This window comes from Camelus ferus, chromosome 2, assembly GCF_009834535.1.
Source record: "Camelus ferus isolate YT-003-E chromosome 2, BCGSAC_Cfer_1.0, whole genome shotgun sequence".
Taxonomy (NCBI): domain Eukaryota; kingdom Metazoa; phylum Chordata; class Mammalia; order Artiodactyla; family Camelidae; genus Camelus; species Camelus ferus.
This window is the reverse complement of record NC_045697.1, coordinates 86,074,255-86,098,906: the sequence shown is the minus strand read 5'-3', so window position 1 is coordinate 86,098,906 and position 24,652 is coordinate 86,074,255. Positions and strand designations below refer to the sequence as shown.

Sequence of the window (24,652 nt, the reverse complement as noted above, 5' to 3'; positions counted from 1 at the left end):
AGAGCAAAATAAAACATGGGCTACTGGTTTGCTCAGGCCCCCCTCACAGTCTCCCTCACCCTAGTCCCTCCAACTAAGCTCTGATTCTAAGTAAACACGGCGTGCTTGCCAAGCAAACACAGCCTTCCAAGAAGTTCCTCAGTCCCTTTCAGCCAGATTGCTGGTCCCAAGCTCCTCTTTTATAAATTCCAGAACGTCTACTGAGCAGATTTTATCTTTCAAAACGATCAAAATTCTTGTGACTTTAAAATGTGATCCACTGGCCAGCAGCAGCATCCAGGGGGTAGTTGAAAATCCAAATTCTCGGGTACTACTCCAGACTTGCTGAATCAGAAACTTTGCAGAAGAGGCCCTGCAATCTGTTTGAACAACCTTTTCAGATAATTCATATACACACGAAAGTTGGAGGAGCCCTGATCCAAATCTCATGGAGAAAGAGATACACCCGGTCTTGTCCATCGCTGTGGGTGCTGGGTCCAAAGTGGAAACAGTCAAATGCTCCCATCCCACTGGCCTGTTTATAGGGTCCTCACGTGGAGGAGGAGAGCCATGCCCCACTTCCCTTCCCATCTCTCTGGATTTGTTACTATTTTGCACCCTTAACACCTGCCAATAAAGATCATCTACACTGGGGGAAAAAAAAGCAAAAAAATAAAAGCAAAATATGCTTGCAGGTGTCATCCACTCCAATTTCCCCAGGGGTACTGCTAACTGAGGGCTTATAGATTTCTGGGTTGAGGGAGAGGCAGGAAAGGAATTAGGGACCTACAGTGTGCTAGGCAGTGCGATGGGTGCCAGCAAAGTTGTGGCTTCCAAACAATGATTTCCAACTTGCTCTTTACTCATTTTTCAAAAGGATAACTTTCATTTACAATCTAAACCTGAGCTATATTTTGACAACATGGATTTAAAAAATTTAATAGGCATTTTTAAGAGCACAGCAAATTTGAGTGGAAAATACAGTTTCCCATATACCCCGCCTCCCCCGACTGCATACATACAGCTTCCCCCACCATCAATGTCCCCCATCAGTGTGCTGTATATTTCTTACAACTGATGAATTTACACTGACACATCATTATCACGCAAAGTCCATTGTTTACATTAGGGTTCACTCTTGATGTTGTACATTTTATAGGTTTTGACAAATGTATAATGACATATATCCACTATTACTGTATCATGCAAAATAGTTCTACTGCCCTAAAAATTACCTGTGCTCCACTTAGTCATCCCTCACTCTCCCCTAATCCCTGGCCACAGCTGATCTTTTTACTGCCTCTTTTTGGCCTTTTCCAGAATGTCATATAATTGGAATCATACAGTATTTTGGTTTTTCAGGTTGGCTTCTTTCACTTAAGAGTATGTATGTAAGATTCTTCCATGTCTTTTTGTGACTTGATAGCTCACTTCTTTTTATTACTAAATAATCCATTGTAAAGGTGTAGCATAGTTTGTCTATCCATTCACCTGTTGAACGACATCTTAGTTGCTTCTAAGTTATGGCAATTATAAATAAAGCTGCTATAAACATTCATATGCAGATTTTTGTGTGGACATAAGTTTTCAACTATTTGGGTAAATACCAAGAAGCACAACTGCTAAATTGTACTATAAGGATGTGTTTGGCTTTTTAAGAAACCTGCCAGATTGCCTTCCCAGGTGTCTGCACCATTCTGCATTCCCACCAACAATGGGTGAGAGTTCTTGTTGCTCCACATCTGAACCACCATTTGTTGCTGGTGTTTTGGATTTTGATCATTGTGGAAGGTTTATTGTGGTATCTCGTTTTAATTTGCAAGACCTTAATGACATAGGATGTTGAACATGCGTTGAGCAAATACATATGCTTATTTGCCATCTGTAAATCTTTGGTGAGGTATCTATTCAGATATTTTGCCCATTTGTTAGTTTTGCATTTTCTTGTTGTTGAGTCTTAAGAGTTCTTTGCAAATTTTGGATAATAAAACTTTATTAGATATGACTTTTGTAATATTTTCTCTCATTCTGTGGCTTGTCTTATTCTATTGACAGTGTCTTTCACAGAGCAGAAGTTTTTAATTCTAATGAAGTCCAACTTACCAATTCTTCTTTTATGGATTATGTTTTTGATGTTGTATCTAGAAAGTCACCTCCAAACCCAGATCATACAGATTGTCTCCTATGTTCTTGCATATTGTCTACTTTTTCTATTAAAGCCCTAGCATATTTTTAAAAATTTTCTTATATTATATATATATTTTATTGAAGTATAGCCAGTTTACAATGTTATATCAATTTCTGGTGTACAGCACAATGCTTCAGTCATACATAAACATACATATATTCGTTTTCACATTCTTCCTCACCATAATTTACAGGATATTGAATATAGTTCCCTGTGCTAAACAGTATGAACTTCTTGTTTATCTGTTTTATATATATATATCCTTGCCATATCTGAGACTGGTTCTGATGTTTGCTCCATCCCTTCAAACCATATTTTTTGTTTTTTTGTACGCTTTGTAATTTTTTGTTGAAAACCAGGCATCGTGTACTGGATAAAAGTAACTGGGATATGTAGCCATTTTATGACATGTTGGTAAGGTGGAGGAGGGGAGACATTTTACAATTCTGTGATTTGGTCTCAGATTTTTAGTGTGCCAGGGCCCCTGGGCTGTAACCTTTACAAGTGGTCCTTTGGTGAGACCATAAGGCTAGAGAGATGATGGAGTTGGGTCTTTCTCTTTTCTCAGGTTAGTGAGGCTCTGGTAAAACCCCAAGCTGTTGGGCTCTGGGGAAACAGCTTCTCTTGGGGGCAGTTCTTGTTAAGAAGAACAGAGTGTTCTGGTCCTATATCAAAATGGCCCCTCCCCTTGCCAGAAGCATGAAGAGATTTTTTTCCCCCAATCTTCAGTGTGAGAGTCTGGTAGGGTTTCTGGAGGTAAAACTCACAGAAGTGTAGGAGCCACCCTGTGAGAGCCTCCCTCCTGGAGTTTTTAACTCTCAGCCTGTTTACACTGAGCCTCCTGAAAGTAGCCTATTACATCTTAGGTTTCCTACCACAGGCTGGTTCCTATAGAAGTTTCTATATGTGAGTGTCTGCTTTGGAAAACTGCAGTTCTCTGTATCTGCCTGTCTGCCTCTCCACATTTTGTGGCAGGATTTGTCCTGTGACCCTACTTCTGTGATGGATCTAAGAAAAGTTATTGGTTTTTAGTTTTTCAGCTTTTTTCTTGTCGTGTGGACAGGAGTGACCACTTCCAAGCTAACTACATTCTGGACCAGAAACTAGAAGTCACATGAAGTAAAAACTTAAAATAGTGTTACATGCATGTTTCTTACATTAAAGAATCTATGTGCCAGGCCTTGATTGAAGCACTTATAAGTATTTATCCTAATAATTACCCTGTGAGGTAGGTAAAATATAATCTCTGTTTTACAGTTGGAGAAACCCAAGGCACAGTGAAATTGAGTGCTTTGTCCAGGGTCACACAGCCAGCAAATCACAGAACCAGGATTCATACCCAAGCAGTCTGTCTCAAGAGACTGTGTTCATAACCACTGCACTGAGCTACTTCTTGTAAATGGAAATCCATTTCTATGCCAAGTGTATGAGCTTCACGTTAACACTGGGCCCATTTATTTCTTTTCTCTGTGAAAATCTTAACTTTCCTCACTTGATTACTTTGCCACTGACATTTATATAGAAGAGAAAGCTGCTATAATTAGATTATCCAAACTTAATTCTTATGTTTAGACTTTACACACAATTAGAAGTACAACCATGAAGTAGGGCTCATTAATGCAAAGAGACATGATGAGATCCAACTGTAATCCCAAAGCTTGCATACAGGCAAGAGTGAGATTGGTATCGAGCTTTTATTAACAAGCAATAGGAGAAGCTGTACGTGCAGAAGTGATGTTGGTTCTTGATTGAGACACTCTCACAGACTTTGTCATTTGTACAACATTCACCACTCTCCTTTAGCCCCAAAGTACAGGGATGCTGCACCTGTATCATTGACCAACTCTTTATTCAAATGAATGGCTTAGGAGGAAAAGTCTCTGCTGTGTTTCTTGTTTTCAGCCTGTTTTCCTCTTCCTAAAGTTGCCTAGGAAGAAAGGCTTAGGTTGTTTCAGAAGTGCAGCTTCAGCAGAAGTGGGAAAACACCAGATGTTACTCGTTCTCCAGTGAGGTCACAGTGGACAGCCAAGGCCAGAAGGTGGTATCACATGGTCTCATCTCTTTAACAAAAATGTGATACTCTGAAATAGTATTTCAGTGGTAGGCAGACTCCAGTTGGCCCCAGTGATCCCTTGCATTCAGGGCCTGTGTAATCCTTTACCTTTCAGTGACTTGCCTTTGACCAATAGAAAATCTCAACATTGTGGGGATGACACTTCTGTAATTAGGTGGAACGCAGCTTGCATCCTTCATCAGACTCTCCCCCTTACTGGCTTTGATGAAGCAAGTTTCTATGTTGGGGGGCTCATGTGGTGAGAAGCCAAGGGTTCTTCCAGCCAGCAGCCTTGTGGATATCAAGACCCACAGTCCACATGACAGGTGGAATTGAATACTGCCAACAGTCACATAAATGAGCTTGGAAACAGATGCTTCCCAAATTAGGCTTTCAGATGAGACCCTAGCCCTAGCCAACATCTTGATTGCAGCCTTTGGAGAGAACCTTAAGCAGACCCAGCTGAGCTGTGCCTGTATTCCTGACTCACAGAAACTGTGAGATAATAAATATTTGTTTAAGCTACTAAGATGCAACATTAGCTAATGCAATTTCTACCACAGACTCTTCTCAGGTAAGCACTACATCTGGATTTCACATTTCACTGGCCAATCTTGTTAAGAGTGCAAAGAAAGTCTCCATTTGACATTTTTTTTTTACAACCTCTGAGTTCATCAAAATACTGCTAAAATATTTTATGAAGAAATATTAGATCTGTTAGATCTGTATCACTGAAGTATGCTTTCTTTTGGGATCAGGAAATATTTTAATGATCTCTATGAGGTGGCCTGAAAGGAAAGCATAGATTGTATCTCAAGTATCTTGTTTTAGTTAAGCGCTACTGAACTGGCACTGTAATTTCTACCTTGGCCGATGTAAAATGCAGAGAAAAAATGACTTCTATACGCAAATGGAAAATCCTTGACCAACTTTGCTTTTACTTAAAACACACACACTCACACACACACACGCACACACACAAAACTGAGCCTGAAAGTATAATTTGTTGAAAGTCACCAACAAACAAAAATCCATTCAGCATTGGACTTATCTGATCTGATAACGTTATCTGAAAAGGCATAATGGAAGCTCTGGTATGAGTACATATATGTAAAAAGAAATAGTATCTGCTTAGAAATGGGGACTGGAAGGAGAGACTGAAATTAATAGAGATCATATATTACATCTAATCGTGGCATTTTTATTTAATTTTTGTTTCTGATATTACTGATAAAATTAGACTGTATAGTAAAAATATGTAAGAATTCAGTCATTTATAGAAATATTTTTTGTGAACATACTATGTGCCAGGCTCTATTCTAAGTACTGGGATAAAGTAGTAAACAAAATAGAAATAGACAAAACCCCTTGGATCTTATCTTACAGAGACAGGGGGACACTAAAGTAATTAACAAACACACAAATGAAAAGTGCCTGGCACTGACAAATGAGAGAAAGAAAAGTAAAGCCACACTAGGTGTGGGTGAAGGAGAGTGGCTGGGAGGTCACTGTGCAGACAGCGTCATCAGGAAGATGGCCTCTGTGACAGGGAGGCGTTAGAGGAAACCTGCAAACGTGGGCAATGAATGATTAAGTCAGCGGACTTCAGTATTCTAAATCACCAAATAGGCTGTGAGGAAGCTCACTGGAAACAAATAGGGTGACTCTGAGGTTCTTCGGCAAGTACTCAGCACACCTGGACGTGGTTCCATGAAAGGGAGTTTAGTCGATAAAGAGCCCAGGATCCAACTATCTGTTTTAAATCCCAGTGCTTCAGCCTGACAGCTGGGTGACCTTGGGCAAGTGTAAACCTCTCTGGAAAAAAAAATGGGGCTGATAATACCCTCTTAAAGTAGTCATGGGGATAAATAATATGTGAAAAGCACTTAGAACAGGCCTTGGCCCATATTTAGCAATAATAAACTTTAGCTGCGGTTCTTAACTAAGTTTCCTCTATTACAATATTTACTCTTTATTAAATGAGGTCAACACATGTCACTCTCTAGAGGTATAATAATATGTCTTTTGAAATGTGAAGGTTGTAGCCTTCAAATTTGCAAACCCAATTTCCTAAGAAGCTTTTCTGGCTTCTAGGAAGTTTCAGAACAGGAGCCCAGAAATAGCTTCCCAAATACCTTAGGTATAAGGTACATTGTTAAAACAAAGATATTGAGAAGTGGGTGGATGTCAAGGGTTATTTGAAATGATCTAAGAATGTCACACATTTTTAAAAGTGTAATTTTTATAGAGGTTCAGGGCATGGGCTTTTGCATCAGCATTGAGTTTAGATCCTGACTTGGGAAACTGGTGTGTTGGAGGCGTCGTCTTCTCCAAAATGGAGTTGTTAACAGCTGACACTCATATAGCATTTATGATGTGCCAGATACTTTTCTAAGGTGTTGCGTACATTAATTCATTTCATCATCATAGCCTCTTCTCAAGGGAGTTACTATTACCATCCCCGTTTTACAGATGATCAACACGAGGCAGAGATCAAGTGATTTTCTCAAGGTTTCTCAGCCATTTAAGTGACAGAGTCAGGATTTGAATGGATGCTGAGTGGCTGCAAGTCTGTGCGCTTAAGCCATACACTCCACTGCCTTTTGTGTGTGTGAAATAAGTATTTTATTGAAATACAGTTGTGTCAATTTCTGGTGTACAGCATAGTGATTCATTTATACATACATATATTCCTTTTCATATTCCTTTTCATTATAGACTATTACAAGGTATTTAATATAGTTCCCTGTGCTGTTCAGTAGGATCTTGTAACCTATTTTACATATAATGGTATCTGAAAACTTCAAACTCCCAATTTATCCCTCCCCACCTCCTTTCCTCCCTGATAACTAATAGTTTCTACCTCATAGGTAGAACTGTATTAAGAGGTGATGTATAAGCACTTAGCACAGTGCAAGACACAAAGTGCTCAAAAAATATTTGAAAGTCATACTAATTATATCATAGTAAATAGAATACCTGCATACTGGATTAAGACTGAATAGTTTGATTAGTTTTATTTTTCTGTAACTTAAAAAAAAATTCAATTAGTTTTACCTTTTTAGGTCCCCTTGTGTATATTATATCAGCTTTGCAAACCCATTAGTCCAATAACTCTGTTTTGATAGGACATTGGATTACCCAGCAAAATTTTTTGTACTGTGACCATGCTGGCTTCTGATGGTCACATCTTACATTTCTAAAAGCTCACAGACCATCTGTTTGAGAATCTATTTTAGATTTTGCTTGCAATCAGTGTCAAGCTTATTATTTACATATTTACCTTTTTCCTGGGGTTTTTTTTTTTTTTTTGAATTTGGGGAACTTCTAACTCTATTCAGGATGAAAATCTGATTTACATCACTGGTATACTTCATTAGTGATAAAGACTGTTAGAGATCTTCTATGTAATTTCAATTTTTTATTAAAGGAATGGGATAACTATATTGTACTCAAAGAGCATTTGAATCATACAACTAGCACTCCTATTTCAAACCCATAACTATATCAAATTGTGGGGCTGATCCAGCATAAAATAAGATTACTCATCTGTTAGAGGAAATTTTCCAACAGGAACAGAAAAATTTAGGTAGGATATGAGTCATATAATCTGACATTCTTCTGCTATCTAAATAAATCCTATTTCTTTTAACTAAACCATATGTTTTAAAGGAGTAAAAAAAAGAAAATGTAGAATTTTTATACATTGAACCCCTTGACAAATTAAAACTTTTTATACATGTGAATTTCTGAGTTATACTTGGGCTTTGAAAATAGGTCATTTTCTTTGCAGCAAAGCTTTCCAAATGCATGTTTTCCTTAATAATTTCTGATCATCTAAATATAGCAAGGAAATTAAGCTATGCATACTTTTGTTTTCTGCCTATAAATAGTATTGCCTAAAGCAAAAGCCAGTAGTAAAGTTCTGAAATATTAAAATGTATAGTCCATGACCTCCCTTCTTAAATTTTCCAAAGGTCAACTGAGTTGTTACAAGATGAGCATTAAAATTCATAACTTCAGTTGATGAAGTCATCATTTCATTTCTACGATTTGCATTTAAAATGATAGTGAGTGGTTTCCATTGGGGAGTTTCCATACAACAGCTAGAATCAGGGTACCACTGAAATGGATTAAGCTTTGGTCACTGAACTTTAAGTTGCACCCCACCCCCTGCTCTTTACTCTTTTACTGTTTGGATGAGGGCTGCAGGTGAGTTCCAGTGCAGCTACAAAGGATAGGGTGGTAAGAGAAAGAAAACAAGATAGAGCAGACTTGGTGGATCCTAGGGGAACATAACCTATTATTTGAGGATTTAAAGCCTGTCAAGTATGTGTATATGAACGAAAGATTAATGAAATAGACATCGATAGCCTACTAGATCAAGATTTCAAAAAAGGAGTGATCGAATTGCTGAAGGAATTAAAAGAGATAGTGTTTAGAGATATAAAATATGTCAAAAATGAAATTGAAGCTATAAAGAAGAGCCAAGTAGAATGGGTAAACTCATTGACAGAGATGAGGAATGATCTAATAGCTGTGCAAAGCCGACTAGATAATGCAGAGGAACGAATTAGTGATCTAGAAGACAGGACAATAGAAAGCACCCATTCAGAAGAACTACAAGAGAAGCAAATAAAAAATAATGAAAATAGCATAAGGGACCTATGGGATAATATAAAGTGTCCCAATCTTCGCATAATAGGGGTCCCAGAAGGAGAAGAAAGATCAAAGGGGATTGAAAAGGTTTTTGAAGAAATCATGACTGAAAACTTCCCAAACTTAAAGAAGGAATCAGATATCCAAGTACAGGAAGCTCAGAGGGTCCCAAACAGGAAGAACCCAAATAGACCCACACCAAGGCATATCATAATCAAGATGGCCAGAGTCAAGGATAAAGAAATGATTCTAAAGGCAGCAAGAGAAAAGCAAAGAGTAAGTTACAAGGGAACCCCCATAAGGCTCTCAGCTGATTTCTCTACACAAACACTACAGGCCAGAAGGGAGTGGCAAGATATATTCAAATCCCTGAATGAAAAAAAGATGCAGCCTAGGATCCTTTATCCAGCAAGGCTATCCTTGAGGATAGAAGGAGAAATAAAGAGTTTCACAGACAAAAAAAAGCTGCAGGAGTTTAGCAACACTAAACCCATGCTAAAAGAAATATTGAAAGGGCTATTCTAAATAGAAAAGCAGCAGGATGCTACAGAAATGAGAAACACACAACTGGAAAGGTGATAAATCATGAACTACAAATAAAGTAAACATGAAATTATAAAAGAAGACATACAAATCACTGAGAGTGGGAGAGGGAGGCAGGGAAATATAGAATATTTTTTTCTTTCTTTTTTAAATTTTTTTAACAGTAGGATGGGTTTGAGATCATGTTACTATCAGTTTAATAGAAACAGTTATAGTAATGGGTTGACAGATTTACAAAAAAGGGTAACCACAAGCCAAAAATTTACAAAGGAGTCACAAAAATTAAATAAAATCCATGATAATACAAAGGAAAATTACCAAACCACAAAAGGAAGAAGAAAGCAACAAAGAGGATATACCAATTCAACTGCAAAGATAAGTTCAAAATGGCAGTAAACACACATCTATCATTAATTACTGTAAAAATTAATGGACTAAATGCTCCAGTCAAAAGACATAGAGTGGCAGACTGGATAATAAAGCAAGAACCTTCAATATGCTGCATACAAGGGACCCACTTTAGGGAGAAGGACACATATAGACTGAGAGTGAAAGGATGGAAAAGGATATTCCATGCAAATGGAAAAGCCAAAAAAGCAGGTGTTGCAGTACTGATTTCAGACAAAATAGACTTTAAAACAAAGGCCATAAAGAAAGATAAAGAAGGACATTTTATAATGATTAAAGGAGTGATACAAGATGAGGATATTACACTCGTTAATATATATGCACCCAATATAAGAGCACCTAAGTACATACAAGAATTACTAACAGAGATAAAGGGGGATATTGATGGGAATACAATCATAGTTGGAGATTTTAACACTGCATTAACATCACTAGACAGATCTTCCAGACAGAAAATAAACAAGGCAACAGAGAAATTAAATACTACAATAGAAAAACTAGATTTGGTGGATATTTTCAGAGCATTACACCCCCCAAAAATAGGATATACATTCTTTTCAAGTGCACATGGAACATTTTCCAGGATCGATCATGTACTTGGGCACAAAAGAAACCTCAACAATTTTAAGAAGATAGAAATTATCTCAAGCGTCTTTACTGACCACAATGCCATGAAACTGGAAATCAACAACAGAGAAACAAAGGAGAAAAAAAGGAAAGCATGGAGATTAAACAATATGTTATTGAAAAAACAATGGATCAATGAGGAAATCAAAGCTGAAATTAAAAAATACCTTGAGACAAATGATAATGAAAGCACAACCACTCAAAACCTATGGGACACAGCAAAGGCAGTGCTAAGAGGGAAGTTTATAGCAATACAGGCCTTCCTCAAAAAAGAAGAACAATCTCAAATAAACAATTTAACCGACCACCTGAATGAATTAGAAAAAGAAGAACAAAAAGCCCCAAAAAGCAGCAGAAGCAGAAGGAAGGAAATAATAAAGATCAGAGAGGAATTAAATACAATAGAGATTAACAAGACCATAGAAAAAATCAACCAAACCAAAAGCTGGTTTTTTGAAAAAGTAAATAAAATCGACAACCCTCTGGCCAAACTCACAAAGAAGAAAAAAGGGAGAGCACAAATTAGCAAAATAAGAAAGGAAAATGGAGAAATTACAACAAACAAAATAGAAATTCAGAATATCATGCGAGAATATTATGAAAAACTATATGGAACCAAACTGGATAACCTAGAGGAGATGGACAAGTTTCTGGAAACATACTGTCCACCAAAACTGAATCAAGAAGAATCTGAACACTTGAACAATCCGATCACTAGAAAGGAAATAGAAATAGCAATTAAAAACCTCCCTACAAATAAAAGTCCAGGACCGGACGGCTTCACCGGGGAATTCTACCAAACATACAAAGAAGAACTCATACCAGTCCTTCTCAAACTCTTCCAGATGATTGAAAAGGAGGGAATACTCCCAAACTCATTCTATGAAGCCACCATCACCCTGATACCAAAACCAGGCAAAGACACTACAAAAAAAGAGAATTATAGGCCAATATCACTGATGAACATAGACGCCAAAATCCTCACCAAAATTTTAGCAAATAGAATCCAACAACACATAAAAAAGATTATACATCATGACCAAGTGGGGTTCATCCCAGGGACACAAGGCTGGTTCAACATACGCAAATCAATCAGTGTAATACATCACATCAACAAGAGAAAGGACAAAAACCACATGATCATCTCAATCGATGCAGAAAAAGCATTTGATAAAATTCAACACCCATTTATGATAAAAACTCTCGCCAAAGTGGGTATAGAGGGAACATATCTCAACATAATAAAAGCTATATATGACAAACCTACAGCCAGCATAGTACTCAACGGTGAAAAACTCAAAAGCTTCCCACTAAAATCTGGGACAAGACAAGGATGCCCACTATCACCACTTCTATTCAACATAGTCCTGGAAGTCCTAGCCACAGCAGTCAGGCAAGAGAAAGAAATAAAAGGGATCCAAATTGGAAAAGAAGAGGTAAAAGTGTCATTATATGCTGATGACATGTTACTATATATATAGAAAACCCTAAAAGGTCCACACAAAAGCTACTAGAGCTGATTGAAGAATTCAGCAAGGTAGCAGGTTACAAAATTAACGTTCAAAAATCAGTTGCATTTCTTTACACTAACGATAAATCAACAGAAGAAGAAAGTAAAGAAACAATCCCCTTTAAAATAGCACCCAAAGTAATAAAATATCTGGGAATAAATCTAACCAAGGAGGTGAAAGAATTATACACAGAAAACTATTAACCATTGATGAAGGAAATTAAAGAAGACTTTAAAAAATGGAAAGATATTCCATGCTCTTGGATTGGAAGAATCAATATTGTTAAAATGGTAACACTGCCCAAGGCAATCTACAGATTTAATGCAATCCCTATCCAATTACCCAGGACATATTTCACAGAACTAGAAAAAATCATAATAAAATTCATATGGAACCATCAAAGACCTAGAATTGTCAAAGCATTACTGAAGAGAAAGAAAGAGGCTGGAGGAATAACTCTCCTAGACTTCAGACAATACTATAGAGTTACAGTCATCAAGACAGCATGGTATTGGTACCAAAACAGACATATAGACCAATGGAACAGAATAGATAGCCCAGAAATGAACCCACAAACTTTTGGTCAACTCCTCTTTGACAAAGGAGGCAAGAATATACATTGGAATAAAGACAGTCTCTTCAGCAAATGGTGTTGGGAAAACTGGACAGCAGCATGTAAAACAATGAAGCTAGAACACTCCCTTACACCATATACAAAAATCAACTCAAAATGGATTAAAGACTTAAACATAAGACAAGATACAATAAACCTCCTAGAGGAAAACATAGGCAAAACATTATCTGACATACATTTAAAAAATTTTCTCCTAGAAGAAATAAAAGCAAGAATAAACAAATGGGACCTAATAAAACTTACAAGCTTCTGCACAGCAAAGGAAACCAGAAATAAAACAAGAAGAAAATCTACGGAATGGGAGAAAATTTTTGCAGGTGAAACCGACAAAGGCTTGATCTCCAGAATATATAAGCAGCTCATACGACTCAATAAGAAAAAAATAAACAACCCAATCCAAAAATGGGCAGAAGACCTAAACAAGCAATTCTCCAAGAAAGACATACAAATGATCAAAAAGCACATGAAAAAATGCTCAATATTACTAATTATCAGAGAAATGCAAATCAAAACTACAATGAGGTATCACCTCACACCAGTCAGAATGTCCATCATTCGAAAATCCACAAATGACAAATGCTGGAGAGGCTGTGGAGAAAGGGGAACCCTCCTACACTGCTGGTGGGAATGCAGTTTGGTGCAGCCACTATGGAAAACAGTGTGGAGATTCCTCAAAAGACTAGGAATAGACTTACCATATGACCCAGGAATCCCACTCCTGGGCTTGTATCCAGAAGGAAATCTACTTCAGGATGACACCTGCACCCCAATGTTCATAGCAGCACTATTTACAATAGCCAAGACATGGAAACAGCCTAAATGTCCATCAACAGGTGACTGGATAAAGAAGAGGTGGTATATTTATACAATGGAATACTACTCAGCCATAAAAACCGACAACATAATGCCATTTGCAGCAACATGGATGCTCCTGGAGAATGTCATTCTAAGTGAAGTAAGCCAGAAAGAGAAAGAAAAATACCATATGAGATCGCTCATATGTGGAATCTAAAAAACAAAAACAAAAACAAACAAACAAACAAAAACAAAGCGTAAATAAAGGACAGAAATAGACTCACAGACAGAGAATACAGACTTGTGGTTACCAGGGGGGTGGAGGGTGGGAAGGGATAGACTGGGATTTCAAAATTGTAGAATAGACTACACTGTGTAGCACAGGGAAATATACACAAAATGTTATGATAACTCACAGAGAAAAAAATGTGACAATGAGTGTGTATATGTCCATGAATAACTGAAAAATTGTGCTGAACACTGGAATTTGACACAACGTTGTAAAATGATTATAAATCAATAAAAAATGTTAAAAAAAAAAAAGAAAGATGACTGGATAAAGAAGTTGTGGTATATATAGATAATGGAATACTACTCAGCCATAAAAAAGAATAAAACAATGCCACTTGCAGCAACAACAACAACAAAAAAGTATGTGTATATGCAGGTAAGTGTCTCTGTTGTGTTTATGAAACTTAGATTGACTTACACCTCCTTGCTATTAAAACTAATCAAAATCAAAGCTTCTTACTTGGCTTTTCTGTACCACTTGATATCATTTGTCTTCTTGTCTTGTTTCCTATGACTTTGGTGAACCTTCTTGAAATACTTTTTTCTCTTGATTTTAGTGACTTATAATTCTCCTGATTGTTCAACCTGTTTGGCCATGACTTTTCAATCCCTTTTGGGGATTCCTCTTCCTCAGTTCATCTATTAAGTGTCAGTGTTTTATGGGATTCTGTCCCAGAAAGTACCTCCCTTTATATACTCTCCCTGGCTTTCCACTTATATGGTTTCAATTACCAGCTACCTGCTGATTACTGCCAAATGTATTGTACCAGGATTGCTCTCTTTTGGACTCTGCATGTCTCTGGATATTCTATGGACATTTGAAATTCATTGTATCCACAACTGAACTCATTATCTTTCCTCCTAAGCTTGTTCTTCCTTAGATTCCCTCTAGCGAATGGTAGCATCCCAGTAGCCAGTAAACCAGGGTGTCATTCTTGGCTCCTTTATCATCACACTCACTTCTTCTCATAAATCACGAAGTCCAGCTGAGACCACCTGCTAACCACCTACTCATTTGTCTTCTCTGACCCTATCGTCATGACCGTAATTGAGGTCACTGTCATCTTTTGCCTCAATTATTGTATCAGCTGCTAACTCAGCCTCCCAGTCTTGCCTTCCAGATCATTTTCCACGTTATATGTAATGCTTCTATAACATAAATCTAACCACACTGTTTCACACATTGCCCTTCCTTGACTTCCATTGCTTGTAAGATAAATTCCAAACTCTGCACCATGGTTTACAATGCCTTTTATATTATGATCCCTGTTTACTTCCTCAGTCCCATCTGTGAACACTTCTGTCTTTACCCAATCTTCAACTTTACTGAATTATTTTCAGTTATTCAGATTCTCTCTGAATTCTCTCTTACCTGCAGGTATTTGCAGTAGGATTTTCTCTGCCTGAAATACTTTCCCCTACATTGTCTGTCTGGCCAACTCCTATCCATTCTTCACAGTTCAGCTCAGAGAAGGGAAGAAGTCTTTGCTGAAAACCCAGACTGTGCTGCTAGGGCATTCATAGCCTGCATTTAAAGTGGTCTGTTTGCATGGCTGTGTCTCTCACTCAGCTCCACCGGGAGAATGTTTTACCATTTTTTTATCCTTAGTACCTGAGCCTGAAACTTGGCAAGTACTTAGTAAATCCTGAATAAATGAGAGAACGTCAAGAGTAAGATAGGGGCATATTTACTGGGAGCCACAAGCCTACATTGTGTGACCCAGCAAAAGTATTCTTCAGTTACCTTTGCATCCATTCCTACCGTGCTCCAGGCACTGTTCAAAGCCACCTCCACACATTTCATTTTCCCAGCAACCCTGAGTAGATGAGGATTTTAATGCTTAAATAAATAGGGTAACTTGCCAAAGGCCAGACATTTTTAAATTTCATTCTTTTTCCTCTTTGGTAGGGGAGATGTGAGTGAGTGTTCACTGTGTCTAACAAGATAGATCACTATTCATATTTTGTATGAAAGTACCACTAACATGATTATGATGGACTTAATAAACAAATAAATATCCTCTTTAAATTAGAAAATGTCATTTTATTTTAAATAGCCATACATCCTTGTTATGAAAAAGCTATTAAACAAGGTTATTTTCCAGAATCTTTGCCAACCGTGCATAAATTAAATAAAATTTCAATGAAACCACCCTCCTTCAAAATAGTTTCATAACCTTCTCAAGAAGGACAGATAATGTTTTCACCATATACAACCAAATGGAGGATACCAAACCAGCTGAGGTGAGGCAAAGCACCAGGTACCATCCAGCCAGGCTATTGATTTAAGATGCATAAAGAAATTTGTTCAGAATTGGGAAATTTTACAGAATTCAAAAAAAAAAAAAAAACCCACAACATATTTAGCCATCCAAAATGTATTTCACAAGCTGCTCACTGCATTCTATTTTTCTACAAGAGATTAGTCAATATTTTGGTAATCAGGTTTTGAGAAGGCAGTTTGAAACTCTGCTTTTCACAGAGAAAGTGATCAGTGTATATGTTGATGAAGTGGTTTTAAATGGCAATACTTTGAGCTCTGTTCTGAAGGAACTACGAGCTAGTTGATTGACTTTATGTAAAAATAAATCCATGTCAATAAGCAGTGGAAAGAGTTACATAAAACTTAAGCCAGTGAATGTGTTAGAGTGGTGGGATATTTTCCCCCTTAATTTGACAGATATGCTGTGTGTGCATAGATAGATAGAAACCAGGGACAGGTGCAAGGTCTGCCTAGCAACGTATGCCTGGGCAGCCTCAAATGTCTGGCTCACATCTACCTGAACTCTTAGAAAGCAGCCCTGTGGACCAGCAGTAGGTGGCTTCACTCTGGCCACTCCCCTCAGGCTAGAATGTCTGTTTTGGCTCAAGACTTGTGACACCAGATAATGAGATTCTTTCTGTCCCAAAGTACAAAGCAAACTTGCTCATTTGATTAGCCCAAACTCTGTGAAAGCCCTGTGCACAGTAGCTCATGGTTGTGTCAGGGACTTGGGAGCTTTCAGCAGAGCCCAGGGATAGAAACAGGAATGCTGGGGGCTGAGTTCTCCACTACTCCCCACTGTGGGCGTCACACTGCTGGGAAAGAAACAGGGGAACAGCTGGAGCGAGGCAGGAACCTTGGCAGCAGAGCATGGTGTCAGAACCCGATTTGGCGAAGCAGAGTTCCGTCGGTAGTTACATCAGGAGTTCCAGGTCCTTTTGAGCTGCCAAAAGAGAAAGACTGTGGGTGGGTGGGTAGAACAAAGAGGCAAAGGGAACAACACAAGCCTATTTCCAAGGATGGGGTAGGTAATAAGCAATGGAGAAGATGTCCTCAGAGATGTGACATGTTAGTGGCCATTCTATATTTGTGTGGCAGGGGGAGGGGGTCACAATCTGTACTGGGTGAATTACATATAAGGTAAGGTTGGTGTGGGTGAGGAGCTGTGTACCTGATACTAGTATTGAACCTTCAGTGACTCCAGATGGGCTTTGTTCATGGATGCACTCTGACTCCACATGAGAGGTTTAGAGACCAGTGCAGGGCTCCAGCATCTCTATGACTGGGCAGTCTTGGCACAAGAAGCAACCCATTAGAACTGCAAGGCGCTGGTATAACTTCTGGTCCAGAAGAGGGCTTCTTGAGTTTCAAGGAGACATGTTGTTAGAACCCCAGGAATCCAGGCTTGCCAAAGCAAAGTAGTCCAATTTACCAGATATGATCCCTTGAAAATAACATGTCTAAATATGAATGAGTGAACCTCCTGGTAGGAAGAATGAAATATTAATATTTGGTAGATTGGTTCCTTATTTGTAGTTCACTTAATAAAAATTTTGACCTCCCCTGGAGAACTGCCTCCCCTCTCTGCAGGCATCTTCCTCACTGCTCATTTCCCAAACCCTCCTCAGCAGTGGGCATGTTTGACCCTTCTGCCTTTGGTTCTAACCACTCACCTGCAGACCCTCATTCTTGGCAGCCCAATCACAAGCAACAGGTCCAAAAGAAATCAACTAGAAAGCCCCAAAATAAATGTTTATCTCAGTTTCATCTTACTGATCCCACCTCATTCTGTGTATTTGTATCAGTTTGACACATACAATATTAAGTTATAAATCTCCTTTCCATGTTCTGCCCTGTAATTTTTCTGCCATTTTTTTTTTGATATCTGAATCTGGTCTCTTTTTATGCAGAAAATAAAAATCCCTTTAATTTGGGGATGCATTTTTTATTATTTGGTATTCTATCTAGCGCATAAAGGGTGAACTGTGGATGATACAGATAGAGAATTAATACCAAGTGTTTTATTTCTTAGTACCAGAGATACTACCTGTGCAGTCAGACCTTTAAAACCCTTTTGTTGGGGGTGAGAGTAATAGCTCAGTGGTGAAGTGCCTGCTTGGCTGTGTGCGTGAGGTCCTTGGTTCAATTCCTAGTACTGCCATTAGAAAAAAAGATTAAAAGATGACTTCTTTACAAAGTAATAAAACCCTTTTGTTGATTTATTAGATGCCTTTTATGTGTTCTTTGATTGTGACTCTCGGACAAGCTGTTTGATCTCTATCAACATAGTTTTTTTTTAGAGCAGTTTCAGGTTTACAGCAGAATTGAGCAGAAACTAAAGTTCCCACATAGCTCTCCCCACCCACACATATATACTCCCCTACCCTCAAGATCCCTCATCAGTGTGGCATATTTGGTCCAATCGATGAACCAACAGGGGCACATTATTATCAACCAAAGTCTATAGTTTACATTAAGGTTTACTCTTGATGTTGTACATTCTGTGGGTTTTGACAAATGCATAATGACATGTAGCCACCACTGCAGTATCATACAGAATAATTTCATTGCCCTAAAAATTCCTTGTGCTCCATCTATTAATTCCTCTCTCCCTCCCTCTCTCCAAACCACCAGAAACCATGATCTTTTTATTGTTTCTGTAGCTGTGCCTTTTCCAGAATGTTATTTGGTTGGAATTGTACAGTTTGTAGCCTTTTCAAACTGGCTTCTTCCATTTAGTAATGTCTTTCAAGTTTCTTCTATGTCTTCCATGGCTTGACAGATCATTTTTTTTAATGCACATATATTTTTAAATTTACATATATGTACTGTTCATTGTTTCTAAGGACATTTAGAGCTTTAGCTTTTTAAACATACATAGTTATCGAAGGAATAAAGCCAACCACAAAATAAGAATTAACTCAAAAAGATACACCCTGCTATTAACAGAAACATTATTTATAATTGCCAAGATATGGAAGCATCCTAAGTGCACATCAATAGTTGAATATATAATGGAGATGCAGCATATATATATAGTGGAATACAACTCACCCATAAAAAAGGATATTTTTACCATTTGCGGCCCTTCATTCACTTTTTTTTTCACTTCAAAAACCAGAATTTTATAACTGGTAGAGACATTTCCATTACATCAAAAACAACAAAATACCTAGAAATAAACTTAACCAAGAAGGTTACCTATACTCTGAAAACTGAAGTGACACAAAGAAATGGAAAGATTTCTTGTGCTCTTGGATTGGAAGAATCAACACTATCAAAATTGCCACACTACCCAAAGCAATCCAAAGATTGAATGCAACCCCCATCAACACTAGAACAAACAATTCCAAAATTTATAAGGAACCACGAAAGACCCTGAACAGCCGAAACAATCTTTTGTAGGTCTCTCTCTCTTTTTCTCTTTCTTCTTTTTGTTCTCTTTTCTTGTGGTTTGATGACTAGAGAAAGTCCTTTAACATTTGCTGTAAAGCTGGTTTGGTGGTGCTGAAATCTTTTAGCTTTTGTTTATCTGTGAAGCTTTTGATTTCTCCATCAAGTCTGAACGAGAGCCTTGCTGGATAGAGTATTCCTGGTTGTGAGTTTCCCCCTTGCATCACTTTAAGTATTCGTGCCACTCCCTTCTGGCCTGTAGAGTTTCTGCTGAAAAATCAGCTGATAACCTTATGGGAGTTCCCTTGTATGTTATTCGTTGCTTTTCTCTTGCTAATTTTAATATTTTCTCCTTATCCTTAATTGTTGTCAATTTGATGACTATGTGCCTTGGTGTGTTCTTCTTTGAGTTGATTCTGTGTGGTACTCTCTGAGCTTCCAGAACTTGAGTGACTATTTCCTTTCCCAAGTTGGGGAAGTTTTCAGTTACTACCTCTCTAAATATTTTCTCAGGTCCTTTCTCTCTTCTCTTTCTGGGACCTCTATAATGTGAATATTAGAGCACTTCATGTTGTCCCAGAGTTCTTTTAAACTATTCTCATTCCTTTTTATTCTTTTATCTTTTTTCTGTTCTGAAGTGGCAATTTCCACTAATCTGTCTTCTAGCTCACTGATCCGATCTTCTGCCTCATTTAGTCTGTTCTTGGTTCCTTCTAGTGTATTGTTCATTTCAGTGATTTTATTCTTCAACTGTGTTTGGGTATTCTTTATATTTTCCAACTCTTTGCTAAAATCTTCACTCTGTGATTCTATACTCCTCTTGAGTTCTCTGAACATCTTGGCCATCATTACTTTAAACTCTTTCTCAGATAAATTACCTATCTCCTCATCACTTATTTCTTCTGGAATTTTATCTTGTGGCTTAGCCTGGGAGATATTCCTTTGCTGCCTCATATCATGTATATTTTTATGTGTTTGTGGATTCTTCCACAGGCTTTGGGATTATTGTTTTCTTATTTCTAGTATCTGCCCCTGGTGGATGAGGCTGGACTAGAGGCTTATGTAGGTTTCCTGGCAGGAGGAGCCAATGCCTGCCCACTGCTGGGTGAAGCTTGGTCTTGGACCTCTGATGGGTAGGGCTGTGTCTAGAGGCCTTTGTAGCTTAGAAAGTCTGCTGATGGATGTGGCTGTGTTCCCACCCTGTATGTTGTTTGGCCTGAGGCTTCCCTACAGGCTGTTGGGTGGGGCTCAGTCTTGGTGCTAACAATCCAAGATGTCAGCCTCCAGGAAAACTCACGTAGATTAACACTCCTGGAATGTCCGCCACCAACTTTTATGACCCCTGAGTGAGTGGCAGCCGTCCCCCACGTTCCCAGGAGACCCTCCAAATGCAGCAGGCAGGTCTGGCCCAGGTTCCTATGAAATCACTGCCTCTGCCCTTGGACCTGGTGCACATCAGTTTCTGTGTATGCTTCTCAAGTGAATGGAGTCTCCGTTTCCCCTATTCCCATGAGGCTCCCAGAGCTAAGCTCCCCCTGGCCTTCAAAACCAGATGTCCTGGGGTCTCATTCTCTTCCCAAAGCTGGTACCCAAGCTGGGGAGCCTGACGTGGGGCTTAGAGCTCTCACTCCTGTGGGCGGGCCTCTGCGACTTAACAGATCTTCAGCTCCTGGGTCGTCCACCCGGAGGGTATGGGGCCCAATTATATCGTGAGCTACTGTCCTGCTGTGGTTCCCTCTTTATGTTTCCAGTTGCAGAAGATCTTTTTTGCTAGACTCCAGTCTTTTCTCGATGGTTGTTTAGCATTCAGTTGTGGTTTCGTTGTAATCGTGAGGAGAGGCAAACTCGTGGTCCTACCACTTTGCCATCTTGACTGGAACTCCTCTATCAATATAGTTTTATTAACAGGTTTTCCAAAATGATTTAGATTTTTATGATAAAAATAATAAAACTAACCCACCCCCAAAATCATTACTTTATTATGTTTTTTAAAAAACATTCTGAAATATAGCAACAAAATATAGTTGAATGAAGAGTACTGATGTTATTAAATTTGAAAATAATTTCAAATGACTCTCTGGACTTAGTGTGCTCATCTTTGAAAACAATTCAGGGAGCTCTATTTGTGTCTCCTCACATTGTTGGAATTGATTTTGTGCACTTTGCAGAAAGCACTTTGTTCTAAATTGAAGAATGTAGCTGGGATCAAATGAGATAATGCATGTAAAACTGCCCTGTTAATTGGTCTAAAGATATGTCATTAGTATCGTTAATGATGATGGTAGCCATGGAACAGCCAAGAACACATTTAGGTAGTGAGCAATTGGAACCTCACTGGGTGTGGCTGTCGCCCGTGAGATGACTAGACAATGAGGGTCGATATTGTAAAAATGCTGCTGCTGAGTCAAAAGCCTGGAGTCAGGCCCAAGTGTCTTAATTTCTAAACAGCTTCCAGGTGATGCCAACACTGCTGATGCACAAAAAAACACATCAAGCAGCAAGGTCTAAGCCTTCATAAAAGTTGTTGATTAGTGGGGGAAAAGGGAATATTTGGCAGGAGAAAGCCAAGGGGACTATGTTCTCCAGAGTGCGGACCACCTGTAATTCACCATCACAGCAAATTTATGAAAACAGTGAGACAGAATCTTATCTTTACATCCTATTTTGCCTTTGTTTTAAATTATAAATGTTTAATTTTCAGTTCAATTGATTTCAAGAAGCATTTACTGAGCAACTATTAGGATAGTTGGGCTTATATTACATAATCTTTGTACCTGGCACCTCTAAACACACACACACACACACACACACACACACACACACACACCCCTAGGGGCACCTGAATAAATTCAACCAAGTGTGAGGATGGAGGAAGAGGTGGAGGGGTTATAAGAAAATAAGCAGTCTAGGATTCTTTTTAGGATTTTTTTTAATCACAATCCCCCTAAAATATTTCTGAAAAACTGTACTCCCCTAAAATATTTTAAGTTGACAGCTAAAGTTTTTCATTATAAATTTAAGTACTAGCAAAGGATGTTGTTTACGGCATGTTGCAAATATCAGTATTTGAAAATAAAGCTATTTATCCCTCTTCAGTGGGAATATAAGCACCACAGTGATTTGAACCCATATCATCATCCATTTAAAACAGTAATAGACAAGCTCCTCTCTATAGTTAGAAATTTCACCTTGTTTCTTTTTCTCTTTCAACTTCCATTCCTAGTCCACCTCTCCTGTAGGTTTTTATTCTAATGTCACAGGCTTTTATGTTGAAAGTCTTTTATCAGCATTCTAGTCGTGTTCTTCACATCAAATATATATCCTATGATCGTGCTATAAAACAATTTCTTTTGGATTGACTTATCATGGTAAATCCCAGTAATATACCTTTGATTAGAACATCATAAATTATGAATTTTGATAAACAATTTTATGACCATTAGTAAATACCCCAAACAAAACACAGAGGAGGCATAAGGTGAGGTTTATTGGGAAGTCCTGTATCTAAGAGTCAGCAGAAGAGCACACAGGAGCCTTCAAGCCCTCTGTCTGCAGTGAGAGGTGTTTAGGGCTGGGACCCCACTTGTACACCTAGGGCATTGAGAGGGGACAGGAAACGTTTAACTACATAACAACAGAGGCTTCCTAGAGGTGGGATGACTTTCTTAGAAAAGAGAACTGGTTGGCGCTTGGTGAGGCTGATGTCAGCTAGAAGCCTCATCACCCTAATTTTGAGCTGGCTCCTTGCTAGGCTGCCTAATAGAGCAGGGAGACAGCCACTGAAGCCTTTCAGCAGACAAAGGGTATGTTTCTTGTTACCTGAAAAGTAAAATTTATTGGCAGTGTATCTCTTAATGAGATGGATAAGGGAGGATGTGTTATGGTGCCTTGATAAAAGTTTGGAACTGTTTAAAGGATTGTTCATTTGGCAAAGTACAGTATTAAGAACAGGTAAGACATATGACTGCCTTGTTAAAATGGGAGGAAACCTGGAAAGGGGAGTATGCAGAGACCCTTGACATATTGATGTATGAAAGAAGCCAGTCTGAAAAGGCTACGGGCTGTATGATCCCTACTATATGACATTGTGGAAAAGGCAAAACTGGACACTGAAGAGAGCAGTGGTTGCCAAGGAATGAGGGGAGACAGAGGAATAAACAGGCAGAGTACAGAGGATTTCTAGGGCAGTGAAACTATTCTGTATGACACTATAATGGCAGATACCTGTCATTATACTTTTGTCAAAATCTATAGAATGTACAACACCAAGAGTGAACTCTAATGTAAACCATGGACTTCAGGAGACAGTGATGTGTCAGTGCAGATTCATCAGTTGTAACCAAGGCAGCACTCTGGAGGATGCTGACAGCTGTGCCTGTGTAAGGGCAGAGGGTGTATGGAACTGTACTTTCCACTCAGTTTTGCCATGTATCTAAAACTGCTCTAAAAAATAAAGTCTATTTTTTAAAAAGAGAGAGGGAGAGAGAGACCCTTGGTGACAGGCATCTTCTTAGGCAAAAAAAGTACATGGAAGTTGAAGATCTGTACATAACCATGAAACTAATCTTGCTCATGTGCCCTTTAGTAAGTCTTCATGCAGCCTCAGGCGTATCTGAAACCTAGTGTGAAGACCTCTGGTCTCAGGTCATGGGAGAATGACAGAGACAAGTAGCAGGAGAGATGGGTTACTCCTTGAACAAATGGTTTTGGAAAACAGGGTAGTCATATGGGAAAAATAAGGCTGTTCCCTACCTTACACTTCATCAAAAATTAAATTCTGGATGTATCAAAAATTTACACATAAAAAACTTATTATAAATGTAATAGCAGAAACATGATCTGGAGAATGGTAGATGTGATTAGTGAGGTAGGCAATGAATCATTACGTAATGAGTTACATGAAGAGCTGGTTTATGTAATCGCAGATCAGCACTGCCCTTGCTGTGTTAATATCCTGACTTGTGAAATAATAATAAACTTTTATTGGGCACTTACCATGTTCTGGGCAGTGTTCTAGGCTCTTTTTATGTATTAATCCATTCAATCTTCACAACCACCCAATGTTGAGGATATTGTCGTTGCTTCTGTTGTAGAGATAAGGCAGTTACGTCACAGAGTTGAGGTCACGTGCTGGTTAGGTGGGAAGCTGAGTTATTAATTCAAGCGGCCTGGCTCTAGAACCCACGGTCTTAATCACCGTACTTAACTATGAAGTGATGCTTATTCTATCTACTTTTAAAACATGCTAGATATACAAATTAATAAGTATTAAATTTTGCCAAAGTGGTATCTACAGTGATGAGTTTAA

At 38.4% G+C, this 24,652-nt stretch overlaps 1 protein-coding gene across 1 annotated transcript in view; it reads left to right on the top strand.

Moving 5' to 3' along the window:
- Positions 1-24,652, top strand: part of TMEM155 (transmembrane protein 155) — a 45,720-nt gene that overhangs the window by 2,790 nt on the left and 18,278 nt on the right.